The 14,441-nt window shown below is 37.6% G+C and overlaps 1 protein-coding gene across 2 annotated transcripts in view; it reads right to left on the bottom strand.

The window, feature by feature from the left end:
• PRKD3 (protein kinase D3) overlaps positions 1-6,563 on the bottom strand; it is a 124,920-nt gene extending 118,357 nt beyond the window's left edge. The window contains exon 1 of one of the 2 annotated variants that reach the window (XM_056795312.1): positions 6,460-6,563. The gene's annotated coding sequence lies outside the window, so the exon portion shown is untranslated. Of the gene's footprint in view, positions 1-2,546; positions 2,771-6,459 lie in introns of those variants that run through there. The other variant, XM_001363077.4, reaches the window with a different exon arrangement.
• Between the last annotated feature and the right edge of the window lie 7,878 nt (positions 6,564-14,441).

Here is a 14,441-nt window from a genome sequence, read left to right as displayed (position 1 = left end):
ACATGGATTTGATTCTAAGATGGAAGGTAAGGTTTTAAAGAAAAAACTTAAAAAAATTAACTGAGCCTTTTGAATGCAATAAAACCCATAATACATAAAACTGAGCTATTTTGATGTGAAATGTTACATTTTAAATTATAAAAAATATCAGGGAAATTAATTTGTTATAGAGGATGATAGTAAGTTCTTCTGATCAGTCATGTAATTATTTATACACAATTTTCTACTGGACTGAAGATTTTGATTAATGATACTTACATAATAAATATTACTTTAACTAAAATTTATAAAGAATTTTTTACTTGAATTCCTAGAGACTGATTTGAGTCCAGATTTCATTAAAAATTCCATCAAAATGCTATTAAGAAATCTTTAAAAAGTAAAACTGGAATAACTACTCTAAAACATCCATTTTTATGAAGCTTCTAAAGACAAAACCATGATTCTCTCTCCTTTCCTGCCACAGGATTTAAAAAATAATTACAGTGTAAGCAAAACTATTACCTCTAATGTTTAGGTATCACCTGCAAAGGCAATATTATATTACACGTGGAGGAAAGGAAGTTTTAACAAAAAATGATGGCAGTCAATAGATCAAAAAATAAATGCTATATTAAGTACAGAGTAAAAGTAGTTTTAACAGCCCTTCTACCTAAGTTAATGTCTTAAAGGGTTGCCACTAAATTCAGAAGTTGTGTCACTTGACTTTAGGATTATAAAACTAGGTCTTCCAGACTCCAAGTATGGTATTCCATTGAATAGCACTTTAGATAGCTGTCACTTTTTTTTTCTAATATAGATTCCTGTTAAACTTTTGAAAAGCCAAGTTTTTGTTAATATGCATAGCTTTCTTTGGCACTGCCAGTAGTTCAATGAAAAATTTATCCTATACAATCAAAGATAACACCAATCGGTCTTATTTCCTGTGTGATTGGGTGTGGCTGAACAGTTATATACATGTCATGCCGTCAATCAACAGAAAGGTTTGCAGGTCACAGTAAGTCAGTCATTTGATTTATATCAGGCGTTGCTGAATGCAAGACCTAAATCTGAATGTGTCAGTAAGATAGCCAAGGGACAAATAGTTATTATATGGTTATTTTTAATATGAAAATAAACAGTAGCACACTTGGGGCCTCTAATCTGTAAGAACTTCCCTCCTCCCCCAAACCCCCACTTCAAAACAACTTGTATCAATGGAGCAATCTGCAAAAGAAAAAATAAATCTAAACAACCAGGATGGGGGAGGGGAAGACCCCCCCAAGAATAAGAGACACCTAAGATTTTCATAACACCCACAGTCTGACAAAAGTGATGGAGTCAAAATACAGAATGAGTCGTTCATTTTTGGCCATGGTGAGAATCTGTACTGCTTGATTATGCATACATTTCAAAGGTTTTCTGGTCTGTCACTGTGTCTGTCTGTCTGTCTTAGTCTACTCTATGTCTCTCTGCTATTAGTGTTTCTATCTCTGGCTCTTTTTTGTTCTGTTTCTCTGTCTCTGACTCCCTCTCCCTCTCTTTTCTCTGTCTTTTTCTGTGTCTGTCTCTCTCTCCATTCTCCTATCTTTGCCTCTGGATCTGGCTCTCTGACTATGTCTGTCTCTCTTATTCTGTCCTCTCTCTCTGTCTCTCTGGGTGTCTCTGTTTCTGTCTCTCTCTTTCTGCTCTCCTATCTTTGGCGTCTGTGTCTGTCTGTCTCTTCTGTCTCTTCTGTTCTTCTCTGTCTCTATCTCCCTTCCCCTGACTTTGGCTCTGTTGGGCGCTGGGTCTTAATCTCGGTTTCTCTCCTATCTCCTGACTTTGTCTCTGGCTCTGCTTCTGTCTTCTGTCTGTCTCTCTTCTGTCCTACTCTGTCTCTTATCTCCGCTCTCGTGTCTGTCTTTGGGTATCTCTGTTTCAGTCTCTCTGCTCTCCTGTCTTTGGCTGGCTGGCTGTCCGTCTGTGTGTCTGCCTCTGTCTGATCCGCTCACCATAGGAAAGAAAAGATACTTGTTAATTGAGAAAAGATGAACTTGAAAAAGAAAAGCCACCATTCACCCCAATTTGGAGCTAACGGAATCGTAAAGGCTAGGGCTGGAAGTTGGAAAACTTTCCCAAATGTCTGCTTGATAGACAAGGAGGGTCTGGCACTGCGGAAATCGATAGAACCCCAGTTTGCCTCGAGCACACTAAAGGATGCGGTGACCGGCAGTGACCAGGCGGGCGCCTGGTCAGCCTCGAGCCCAGCCTGGGCGAAGAGGTGCAGCGCAAGTCCAAGTGCAAGGGTAACGGGCTGAGGCTGGCCCGCGCGGGAGCCACGCGCTGGGACCGAACCAGGCACAAATAAAGCGGGCGACAAAAGTTACCCCGCCCAGTACTCCCAGTCTCAGCCCGAGTGGATCCTCCCCCGATGGCCCCTGGAGCCCCATCCCCCTCTCTGGGCCGGGGTCCCACGAGCCCCCCACCCGCCCCGGGCCGGGAGAACAAAGCGGAGGCCCCCGCGCTGGCTGAGGCTCCAACTTTTTTCTACGTCCGGTGCCGCGCTGCCGGCGGCTGCTACTTACTTTGCCGAGGCGGGCTGGGTCCGAGCGTGTGGAACCCCGCGCCCAACGCCGGCGCCGCCGCCTCCTCAGTCCTGGCCCCAAGCAGCCCGCGCCGCCGCCGCCTCACGCACATCGCCTCATACCGCCCGCTGCGAGCGCCCCTTCCTCTCCTTTCCTCCACCCCTCCTCCCCGGCTCCCCTCCCCGTCCGGTCCTACCGCCTCGAGGGCGGGGGCAGGAGGAGGAGGGGGTGCTCTAGGGGATGCGTGGGGGCGGAGGCGGGGGAAAATTACGCGCGAGGGCTTCTGGGAACTGTAGTTCTTCCTTCGGAGCCCCTCTCCAAAAGATCGGGAAGGGGACCGCCCCTAGCCTAGAGGGGTGCTTAACGGTTCGCACAAAGCCTTGGCCTGGGGGAAACCCAAGGCTGCCCAGATAGAAGTGGTGGGATAGGGAAGACACACGGCCCCCTCTTTTAGGTGATATGGACGCGCATCTGTGCGCGCCCACTGTGCCTGGTTAGAGGGGTGCAATGCCACGCTAGGCTTCCCTGGCTACGGTTAGTGGGGATGGCGCGGTGGGTGGGACCAGGTGGCAGCCTTGGAACTGGGGAGGGTGGGGGGATGAGCTGAAAGCTGCGTCCCCAGAAAATTATCTGAGAACAGTCCCCGTCCTCCCCCGCCTCCCCAGGGTGGGCCATGCAATACCTCCTCCCTGGCACGGGCACACTTTGTACAGCAGCCCCAGGGTGCCAAGAGGTAGAAGCGGTGACACGACAAACTGAGCAGCGTGGTCCGGGCACCTGGTGTGCCCTCTCATCTGTTACCCCACCACCTCGAGGTGTGTGTGTAGGGGGGGTGGGAGAGTTCAGGACCAAGGGCAGCCCAGATTTAACCCTGGCACTGTTTCTGAGCTTATCTGACAGGTAGGGCTGGGGCATTTCCAAATAAAACATGGGAAGGTGGAGGTAAGGATCTGGATATTACATACTTAAAAAAAAAATCACAACTCTGCTGCATGCAACTGGTGGTGCCTTAGCAGGCTTTGTCTCTGGATGTGATATAGTTTTCACTTGTAATTTTAAGATATGCCACTTTAATTGGTAAGAACATAAACTATATGAAAATAGACAACCAATTTGTTATCAGTTAACAACAATTTATGCCTCCCAGAAGATGCTCATGAGATTCTGGAAAGAATCTAGAATATCCTTGGTACAAAACGAAAGGAAGTGGCTTGGGGAGAGAGGGGGGGATGTGGAGAAAGGAAAGGAAATAAATTAACTTCCCAGACACACACCCTTTTACCCAGGCATCATGATGATTCTCTTATTTGAGAATGAGGAATTTTCAAGTGTTTGGCTCAGTATTCACGAGACAAGTAAAAACAGATTTTGATCTCTTCATTGAAGAGACACATAGTAGTTTCTCTTACCCAAGTTTGTGTTTCTGCCTTCCAGTTCCCTAACACAGCTCTGAGCCCAGCCCCAAATGGCATCTCTCAGCAACATTCACAGGACCTCATTGGAAGTCTACAGCCAGTCAGAAAAGACCAACTGATTTCCAGTTTCTCTTGTGATCTTTAAAGGGCCAGAAGTAACTTTTCCTGGAAATAACTTTTTTGGAAGATGGATTTGCCAAGATGATGCACTGTACAGACCTAAATGCATGAGAAGATTTTTTCTTTTTTCAGACACCTTCTTTGAACAAGGATCTCACACTTAAGTGTGAGTTAATGTTTATAGAACCACTCCTTAACTTCTCTTCTTTATCCATTCTTCTCTGCCCAATTTAAAATGAAAACTTTAATAATTAACCCTTAAGCAAAAGTTTTTTATACATTTTGAAATTCAGTTTCTGCAGGACCTTTCATAGGTGACATTTATTCAAGGACTAGACAGGAAATAATAAAATTTCTAGTGTCATAAAAGCATTTTATATTAGAGGGAAATATGTGGTTTTCTCAGTATCTTCTAGCCAACTATAACATTTTAAAAAAATGTTATTTCTCCTCACTGGTACAAATGCAAATCCAAAAGCTTACCATCTTCCTATTCTGTTGCTGCAATCACATCACTCCAGTTCCTACTCACACATTCTTAACACTACCTACTCACCACCACTCGCCTACTAGGGTTTTCAAATGACACATACTGTGGGTTACTGAATGACACAACACCTAATAACCATATTCATTTGTTACATAATAGGTCTATGCAGAAGAATGTTGCCTACATTATTCCTGATGAGACAGAGAGCTATAAAATCCAGTCCCTTAAATATAAACAATCTTATAACCTAGCCTGTTGATATTTGGAAACATTATAAGAAAACTTCAAACAGGATCTTTGATTTAGTCAACAGTAGCATTCATGTAATCTCAAGAAAAAATTGGCATTTCCATGTGCCATGACCTGAGATAGAGTTGAACTATTCAGAAATCATTTGGGTTTTTGCCCAGTGGGTGTGGGTGATACAATTGATGGTTAAGGAATAACATTACTGGGGAAAGAGGTGACTCCTTGCCAGATGAGGCAGTATTGCTAAGCAATTGTCATAATTTTTATCTTCATAACATTTTCCAAATGTGCTCCTTCTTTATCTCATTAATACCACTCAGTCCAGACTCTGGTTATTTCACATCTACTACAATAGCCTCCCTTCAACTTGTCAAACATCTGCCATAATGTGGCAAACATTTGCCAGACTAATATTCTTTAAATAACTATTTAAATAATTTCCCAATTAATGAATGCATAACTGCTCTCTGTTGTCTAGTACACTAAGTCCAAACTCGAGGACCATTTGTAATCTGGTCCCATTCTTGAAAGCTATCTTAATTCTCAAAGATTCCCAATATATATCCCCTTCACTTTTCTCCCAAGTCTTATCTTCAGTCTCTATTTCTTTATCCTGTTGTACCCTCTATCTGAAACAGATTCTCTTCAAGGACCAATTCAAGTTCTACCCTCTCCATGAAGTTTTTTCCTGACTACCTCAGTCCATATAATTCTCCCTTCTATCTATTCAGTATTACATATTTTAGGTTCTACTTCTCTATTTAAACATTCATATACATCAACTGGAATCTTTTATGCCACTTTTTGTATATAAATAATTGTAGGAGAATTATTGTATAACAATTTAGTAAGTAATTTGAAAAGTTTTGTACCTAAATTTATTTTCTACTAGTTTTCTGTGTTTGGGAGCTGACCTTTTTCTTATTTCTGTAGTTTTCCTTACTAGAGCCTAGGATGGCCATTGTAGCATTATAAATTATAACATAATACAAAGTAAATGTAGCATAGTAAAAATAGCCCATTGAAAGCATAACAATTAGTGATAAAATAACAAAAGATAATTTTCCAAACATTTTGTCTTTTTAAAGAGAAGTAGCATATAAGGGAGAGATTTCTGAATTTGAAATTAAAAAAACTAAGTGCAAATTCCAAATGCAGCCCAGAGGAATCTAATTAATTTCCTTGAGTCTCAATTTATAGCCTATTAGTATGGCTTAAGTGGATGCAGATAACATTTTTTTTAATTTGAAGAAAAAAATTATTTGCTATTGTGGCTGCTTGCTGACTCAGAAGGTACTCTGAGAAGGTAAAGAAAATATTTCTCAAATATACTTAGAGTCAAAAATAGAATTGAATTAACCTTGCTTGGGTTAGTCTTTTTCTATTCTGACCTTTCTTTTCTTTTCTTTTAATGGATTTTAACCTAAAATCATCTTGTGAAATATTCTGGACCCAAATTGGGATTTCATATGAAGACATCCAACTAGAAAGAAGAGGGAACAAACAATCTGAATGGAAGACTAATTTTAGAACTTAATAAAGTCATTAATCATAGCTGAATTTTATTAAGATATTAGAAATACAGCACATCTGACCAATAAGCCATGCCTGAGAAGAAATTGAGTTGAAGGTCTCCTACCTGCTCACATTCAGGATTTAAGGTCCTTTGTCTAGATCTTCAGCTCCATTCCCTGGCCTGTGGCAGCAAGGGAGCAAAGTTGCTGGTTGTGCCTGCTAGAGCCAGGGAAAGGAATAGTAACAAAGGGCTTAATCAAGAGGACTTGGACTTGAAGGCCTTTTTAAGTCTTCAAGAGGAAGTGTCCTTGAACTTTCTCAATAGGGCCCTCGGGTGACCAGAAGGTGTCACTGCAACATTGTCCACATTATAATTTTGAGATATTGGTCTGTATAGCAAAGAATGAGTTATTTATTTGACCTAATGGTCAGATATTTAGTAACTTGTAGATTGGATGTTAAGCTAAGCTTTGAATCCTGATCATTTTTTACTTTAAATTCCTAGAATTTACCATTCCTCTGGTAAGAAAAATTACTTTGTGTCATTGAACTTTAAAAAAAAAATTATTTCTTGAATTTCCATAAATAATGGTCCAGAGTTTAGCTGAATGGTCTTTTGGTCTAATCTTACCTTCATCAAGTCTTAATAAGACATCTACAGTCATTCATATTGATAGCTTGCCCTGTCTCTTGGCAATATTTTTCTATCCCCAAATATCCATCTAACAAAAAAACCATCATGCTGTGTATCCATAAAATACTCAGCACTCCCCCCCCATTACTTATTCTTTTTATATATGCTCATTTCAGATTGTTTTATACCACTTCTTTCTCTTAGAATCTTAAGCTTCTTGTTTTTTTCTGGTAGGACTTTTATTACTCACTGAATTTCCTTCCCTATAATTGTTCTGTTTCCAATAGCATTTTTTCCCCTAAAACCCTTACTCTGTCTTAGAATCGATATTATTGGTTTCAAAGCAGAAGTGTTAAAGGCTAGGCAATTGGGGTGAAGTGATTTTCCCAGGATCATACAACTAGGAACCCAACACTTCCCATCTCCAGACTATTCCCATAACAATTATAAAGAGTATGGCTACTAATTATCTTCAGTCTTGCTTTTAGGCATTAAGTTCTGCTCTTAGTATCTCTGGACCTAATCTCATCTTTCCTTTTTCCTATCTTAATATCCACACAATGAAGACATAAAGGCTTCCAAGAGCCCACTGTTCTAATTACTAAAATATTTCTCAGTTACTGTATTTTACCATCAAAGATAAATACATTTACATTTTTGTTTAGATCAAATATTAATTATAAATGTCTAGCTTTTATTTTAATTGTTAAAATAGAAGGACTTTCTTTTTGGAGGGCCACATAGAAATATATAATGTATTAAGTACAAAGGTAACAAATTCATTTTGTTTACTTTCCTCCAAACAGCTAAATTCAAACTTGTCTTTTATTGTAAAAGGCATGTGACATACTAAACATTAATTTTAATATAATCAGGTTTGAACAATAGCAGACGGGTATTAGTGTTATTGCAATCGTCTACTGAGCAATTAAGCTTCTTTGTAAGGAAGTTCAGCTGTATATTTATATTGTCTTGTAGGATTGGTACATTTACAATGGCTTTTTCATAAATTGAAAATGCTGATGGATTAGTTCATCTAATTTATACTAGTTGACAAAGCTTGAGCAATAATAGCTAACAGCAGTGGTGAAAGAATTTGTATGAATACATTCTGTGCTTTCCTACCTTTGTGCTTTGTCATTACCTTGAATTCAGTTCTAAAGTCTTTAAAGTTTCTCTATAATAACATCTTATGAATTTCTTTTAATTTTGCTCAGCTCTCTGCATCTTCACAGAGGCTTTCTCAGTCCATTTCTTAAGGTAAAATAACATTGTATTACATTCATACACCCTAATTTATTTAGCTATTCTTCAACTGTAGGCTTATTTTTTAATTTCCTGTGTTTAGCTGCTACAAAAAGAGCTTCTATAAATATATAGTGAGCATATATTTATGTATGCATTATACAGACACACACATATACATATGTACACAGTACATACACACATTTATCAATGCAAATCCTCTCTTTCTTTGATCTCTTTGGGATAAGGGCCAAATAATGGTATAACTGGATCAAAGGGATATAAACCATTTAGAATCTTTTTAGGCATAGTTCTGAAATGCTTTTCAAAATGGCTACTCCAAATCACAGGTATGCACTATTGTGCCTGTTATAATCTCTAACATCTCTTATTTTTTTTTCTTTTATCATGTTTGCCAGTCTGATGGATATAAGGGAGAACCTCAAAGTTGCAGTTCTCTATTTATTAATGATTTAAAGCATTTCTCACATTGTTGTTGATAGCTTTGATTATCTCCTTTGAAAACTACTTGTTCATATCCTTTAACAATTTATCTATTAGGGAATGCAACTCAGTTATAAATTGTAACCAGTTTTTTATATATAGCTCTTTAACAGAAAAATGTATTGTAACTTATTCTGTTAATTGTTGGCCTACTAGTTTAAATATATTAAATTAGTTTCTATAAAGTCTTTTAAATTTTATATAATTTTACATAATCAAAACTATACATTTCTTCTTGTGTGTTCCTGTCACTTGTGATATCATGAACACTTTCTCTAGCCATACAGTCAAAAAGTAATTTGTCCAATGTAATCTTTTCTAAGTCTTGTATCTATATGGAACTTATCTTGTATGGTGTGAGATATTAGTTTAAACCTAATTTCTGCCAGACTGCCATCTATAGTTTTCCAAGCAGTTTTTGCCAGATAAAAAATGCTTCCCCCATTTTAGGGACAGGCCTGACTCCAGTATCTTATTTAGTTCAAGCTTGAGTTGGGGGGTAAAATGAGATACTTTTAAGTTATTGAACAGTTAATCAAAAGAGGTTTCCTTTCAACTAGGCGGTACAACAAAAAGATAAAGTGTTGGACCTAGAGTGAGGAAGACCTCAGTTCAAATCCAGCCTCAGGCATTTATTCGCTGTGAGACTCTGGGTAAATCACTTAACCTCATCTATAGAAGGGGAATAAGAATAAAACTTACCTCACTGGTGATTAGTATAGAGGCTGGCATGTAGTGAATGCAATAAAAGTAAGTGTAAAAATTTTTTTAATTAGTTATTATTATTATGAATAGCACTTATCTCCCAGAGTTGTGAAGAGCAAATGAAATAACATTTATAAGGCATTTTGAAAATCTTGAAATGCTATATAAAATATTCAACTCTTTGTGACCTTGTGGAGCAGGCACTCCAGGCCCTTCTGTCCACTTCTCATTACATTTTCATGGCAAAAATACTGGAGTGGTGTGCCATTTCTTTCTCCCATAGATATTATATGGGCATTTCCACTTCATTTTTTTCTAATCGCTTTTAATTCATTTCAAGCACTATAATTTATATATTACTGCCATGTTATGTTTGATTGTTTTCACACAGTTTGCTGCCTTAATTACAATAGCAGCACATTGAATATTGAATGCTAGGTTTAGAGTCCCAAGGACATCATTTTATAGCCCCCCTGTGATTTCACTTGCTATATGGCCCCTGGCAAGTCCCTTAACTTCTGCATATGTAAGGAACCTCTCTCAGAGAAATCTACTGAGTAATAGACCTCTGTTGTCTATTTTGAAGCTACTTGCTGAAGAGACCATAGATCCTTTCAATAATTGCATACATCTAGTGTTCCCTCATTTGGCATCATCTTGAATAGAAATCCACATTTCATTCTGGAATGTTTCTATCCCTTCTAATCAAATCTTCACTATCCCTCAAGGTGAAAATCAAGTCCTACTTTATGAAATCTTTTCAGATCACCCAGTTTATGAGATATCTTCTTCTTCTAAATTTCAAGCACTTCTAGACTAGACCATTCATTTGGCATTTATCATCTATCATCTTATTTTGTTATTTCTTTGTGTATAAGTTGTCCTAAACTGGGTTATAAATTCCTTGTGATCAAGGATTATGCATTAGATTTCTTTATATTCCTAACTGTTGTAAAATTTTCAACATATTATATTTAATACTTTTTGAATTTAGAATTATTAAACCTGAAGAGAATCATGTTGATCATTTCCCCTACAGTCTGTATATCTGCTATCTTCCTTATTTTCATAGCCTATCTTTGGTTCAATAGACCATTCTATCTGGAGTCCTCCATGTTTTTGTAACAGAGCTTCTGTTGAGGGATATTTGGAGTTTGATACTCATCCTAATAATAGAATAGAATATACAGACAAATAGTATGTGAAAAAAATAGGAAGTTTTTTGAGGGAAAATTTATGTAGAATCCCAAGATTATCAATTGTATAATGCCTGATAGTCTATAGAGAGGCCCAGTGGGTAGAGTTTTAAGCCTGGAGTCAGGAAAGTGCATATTTGTAAGTTCAAGTCTGGCCTCAGACACTTTGACCCTGGGCATGTCACTTTACCCTCTTTAAAAAGCTTCAGTCTTGGGGCAGCCAGGTGACTCAGTGGACTGAAAGTCATGGAAGGTCCTGGGTTCAAATGTGACCTCTGATACTTCCTAGCTGTGGGACCCTGGGTAAGTCACTTAACCCCCATTGCCTAGCCCTTACCCACTCTTCTGCCTTAGATCCAATTGATTCTAAGGCAGAACGTAAGGGTTTTTTAAAAAACAACAACAACAACAACTTCACCATCTGTAAAATGAACCACAGAAGAAAATGGGAAACCACTCCAGTATCTTTGCCAAGAAAGTTCCAAGTGAGTTCATAGAGTAAGATTTGACTGAAAAACAACTATGCAACAACACAGAGCTTGCTATATAAAAAATAACAATGATAATAGAATAATAAATATTATTATAAAAATATAAAATTTCACACTGAGGGCTTATTCAGTGTGGTAGGGATTTCCCTTAAATGTTGACATTTCATGGATGCCAGTGGGTCAAAAGGGCTAACCATCTTATCTTTTTATTATCACTATTCTCTCACTATTCTTTATTCTCTCCCCTAGCTACTGACTACTTCATCATTACTTATAAGCATAATATCCCTTTGTATCATCTTTAAAAAATCTCCCCTTGAAATAACCATTCCAGCTCTTGGCAGTCCTATATTCCTCCCTGTCATGATTGAATTTCTTGAAAAGACCATATATAATCAGTGCTTCCACTTCCTCTCTTCTCACTTGATTTTTAACCCTTTGCAGTCTGGCTTCCAGCCTCATCATTTAACTAAAACTTCTCTCTCCAAAGTTTGTAATTGTCTCCTAATTGCCAGATCTAACATAAAGGCTTCTTCTCAGTCATCCTCTATGAATTCTCTGCAGCCTATCCATCATATTCTTCTCCTGGATACTTCTTGAGATCAGGTACGATGGTTTTTTTTGTTGTTGTTGTTATTTTTTGTATCCCCAGCACTTAAAATAGTACTTGGAACATTATAAGCAGTGAATAAATTTTTGATGACTTGAATTATCCCCTTTCCAGCCCATCTACATATTTAATGTTATATTTTATGCCACTTCTGAGATATAATTATGTTCAGTGGTTATAATATTAGTAATGATTTTTACATAATGCTTATTACATGCCAGGTACTGTGCTAAGTGATTTATAAACATTAATTTATTGGATCCTCACAAAAAAGTAGATGCTATTGTTATCTTTATTTTACAGTTGGAGAAACCGAGGTAGCAGTTAAGCAATTTGCTGATGATCACATAGGTAAGAATTGTCTGAGGCTGGACTTGAACTCAAAAATGCCTCTTATTTACATCTACCATACATTTCTGCATTGCATTATGGGTGGCTTGCTTTAATTCTTGAGAGACTGTAACTTTAATGATTTGCCATCAGGTAGCAAACATAAAAATTACAAATTTGATCTTTGTATGAAAGGCAGAAAAGCCATCACTGGGCCTCTACTCAAAACCTTGGAAGCCTGGTAAGACTTGGCAGAGCCTGTTCTCTCTTGGACTAGACTTAGAGAATGAATGAATGAATGAATGAATGAATTAATTAATTAATTAATTAATTTACAAATAAATGAATTAGCATTTATTAAGTCTCTACTAAGAGGAAAACCCTGGAGACACAAATTGAAAAAACAATCTCAACTCTCAAGGAACTCTCATTCTAAAAAGGAGAGACAACACATAGGAAATTTAAGCAACAAGTCAAATGGAAATGTTCCATGGTCTTTAGGGTAAAGTGGCAAAAAGAAAAGTTAATGAATCTTATTTATTCTTCCTTTGTATTTTGATTTCCAAATTCTTTCCCTCTCTCTAACCTCTTCCCTATCTATTGAAAAGGCAAGCAATATAATATCCATTATGCATGTAAAACATATTTCCATATTAGTCATATTGCAAAAAAAAATAAATGAAATGAAAATAAATATGCCTCAATCTGCAGTCAAGGTTCATCAATTCTCTCTCTGGAGTTGGTGGGCATTTTTCATCATAAATTCTTTGAGATTATCATGAATGATTGTATTGATCAGAGTTAGCTAAGTCTTTCACAGTTGATTATCATTACTATATTGCTGTTACTATTTAATGTTCTCCTTATTCTACTCATTTCACTTCTTATAAGTTCATATATCTTCCCTGTGTTTTCCTGAAACCATCCCCTTCATATTTTTTATAGCAGAATAGTATTCTATCAAACGTCATTTCCCAATTAATGGGCATCCCCTTAGTTTCCAGTTCTTTGTCAACACAAAAAGAGTTGTTATGAATATTTTTGTGTGTGCAAGTGCTTTTTCTTTGATAGTTTGATTTGTATGGCACTGAATAAATTAAGCTTCTTTCCCACCCTGTTACATATCACCCTGACAGATGACATCAACTCTGAAACTTACACCTCCTCAGTGCCCCTTGCCTCTGAGGACCCTCCTTCCCACTGATTGGAGCTAGTATAGGATGGACATGGAGAATCCCTACTAGATTCTCATTTGAGGAGGGGGATCAGGACAGCCATGTCATCGTTTTGTACAGCTTCAGAACTTTATCATACCCACTTATCTCCCTAACCCCAATGTACCCAGGCCTCTTTTCTGCTTCTTTTTATGTGTTGCCTTCCCCCTTAGATTGTGAGTATTTTGAAGGCAAGGACTGCCTTTTACCTTTTTTTTCCAGCACCTGGCAAATAGTAGATACTTAAAATTTATTGATATTAGCTGACTGATAAAACTATATACATTAAATCATTTGACAGTGGCAAAGACTTCAATGGTTAGAAACTTTCTTTTCTGGGTCTTCAGTAGTGGTGCCCAAGGGAATATCCACAACATGATAAAGTCTTAGGACAGAACTAGTGGAGGGATGTGGTCCTAAAATAAAAAAATAAAATGAACATGATAATATGTTACTACATGATCTTTTGAGGTTCTTTTATAGGTCTGAGATAATTAAGGAGTATTGGAAAGAGTACCACACTAGAAATCCAGACTGAGTTCAAGACACTAATAAATTGTGTAATGTTAGAAAGTCTTCTACCTTTCCTCCTCCTCCTCCTCCTCCTCCTCCTCCTCCTCCTCCTCCTCCTCTTCACTTCCTCATCTGTAAAATGAAGGAGATGAATTATAAGGTCAGCCACTAAAATTTATTTCAACCTTAAGATTGTGTGACTGATTCCATGATTCTATGAAAATGTAAAGAATTTCTCTGAAATTCTTTAAATTGTATTAGCTTTACTAAAAACTTTTACTGATTCTAGTACTGATGAAATGGTACTTAGAATAGATGCTCAATTAACAGTGATTAAAAGGGGCTGGGGAGGGAGGATAAGGTGCCAAAGAAAATTTCACCTCCTATACATTTTTGCCTAGAACTCTTCCTCATGAAAACTATGAGCAGTACAAGCTTTACATGTGAAGTCATATCAGGGTGGTATGATCAGAGACATTAATCCTCCTCTCCCCCAATTAATAATCCTATTTCTTTTGGTTGAACATTAAAATAGATCTTTAATAGGAAGCAAAACCTTTATATTCTACAAGTAGAGGTTAGGTTTAAAAGACAAATATTTTTCCTGGCAGAAAAAGCATGTTTTTATTTATGCTAAGGCATAAAAGATAAATAAACGCTCTTT

Source organism: Monodelphis domestica, chromosome 1 (assembly GCF_027887165.1).
Source record: "Monodelphis domestica isolate mMonDom1 chromosome 1, mMonDom1.pri, whole genome shotgun sequence".
NCBI lineage: Eukaryota > Metazoa > Chordata > Mammalia > Didelphimorphia > Didelphidae > Monodelphis > Monodelphis domestica.
Note: the sequence above shows the minus strand (reverse complement) of the source record. Positions and strands in the feature narration are given on the sequence as shown.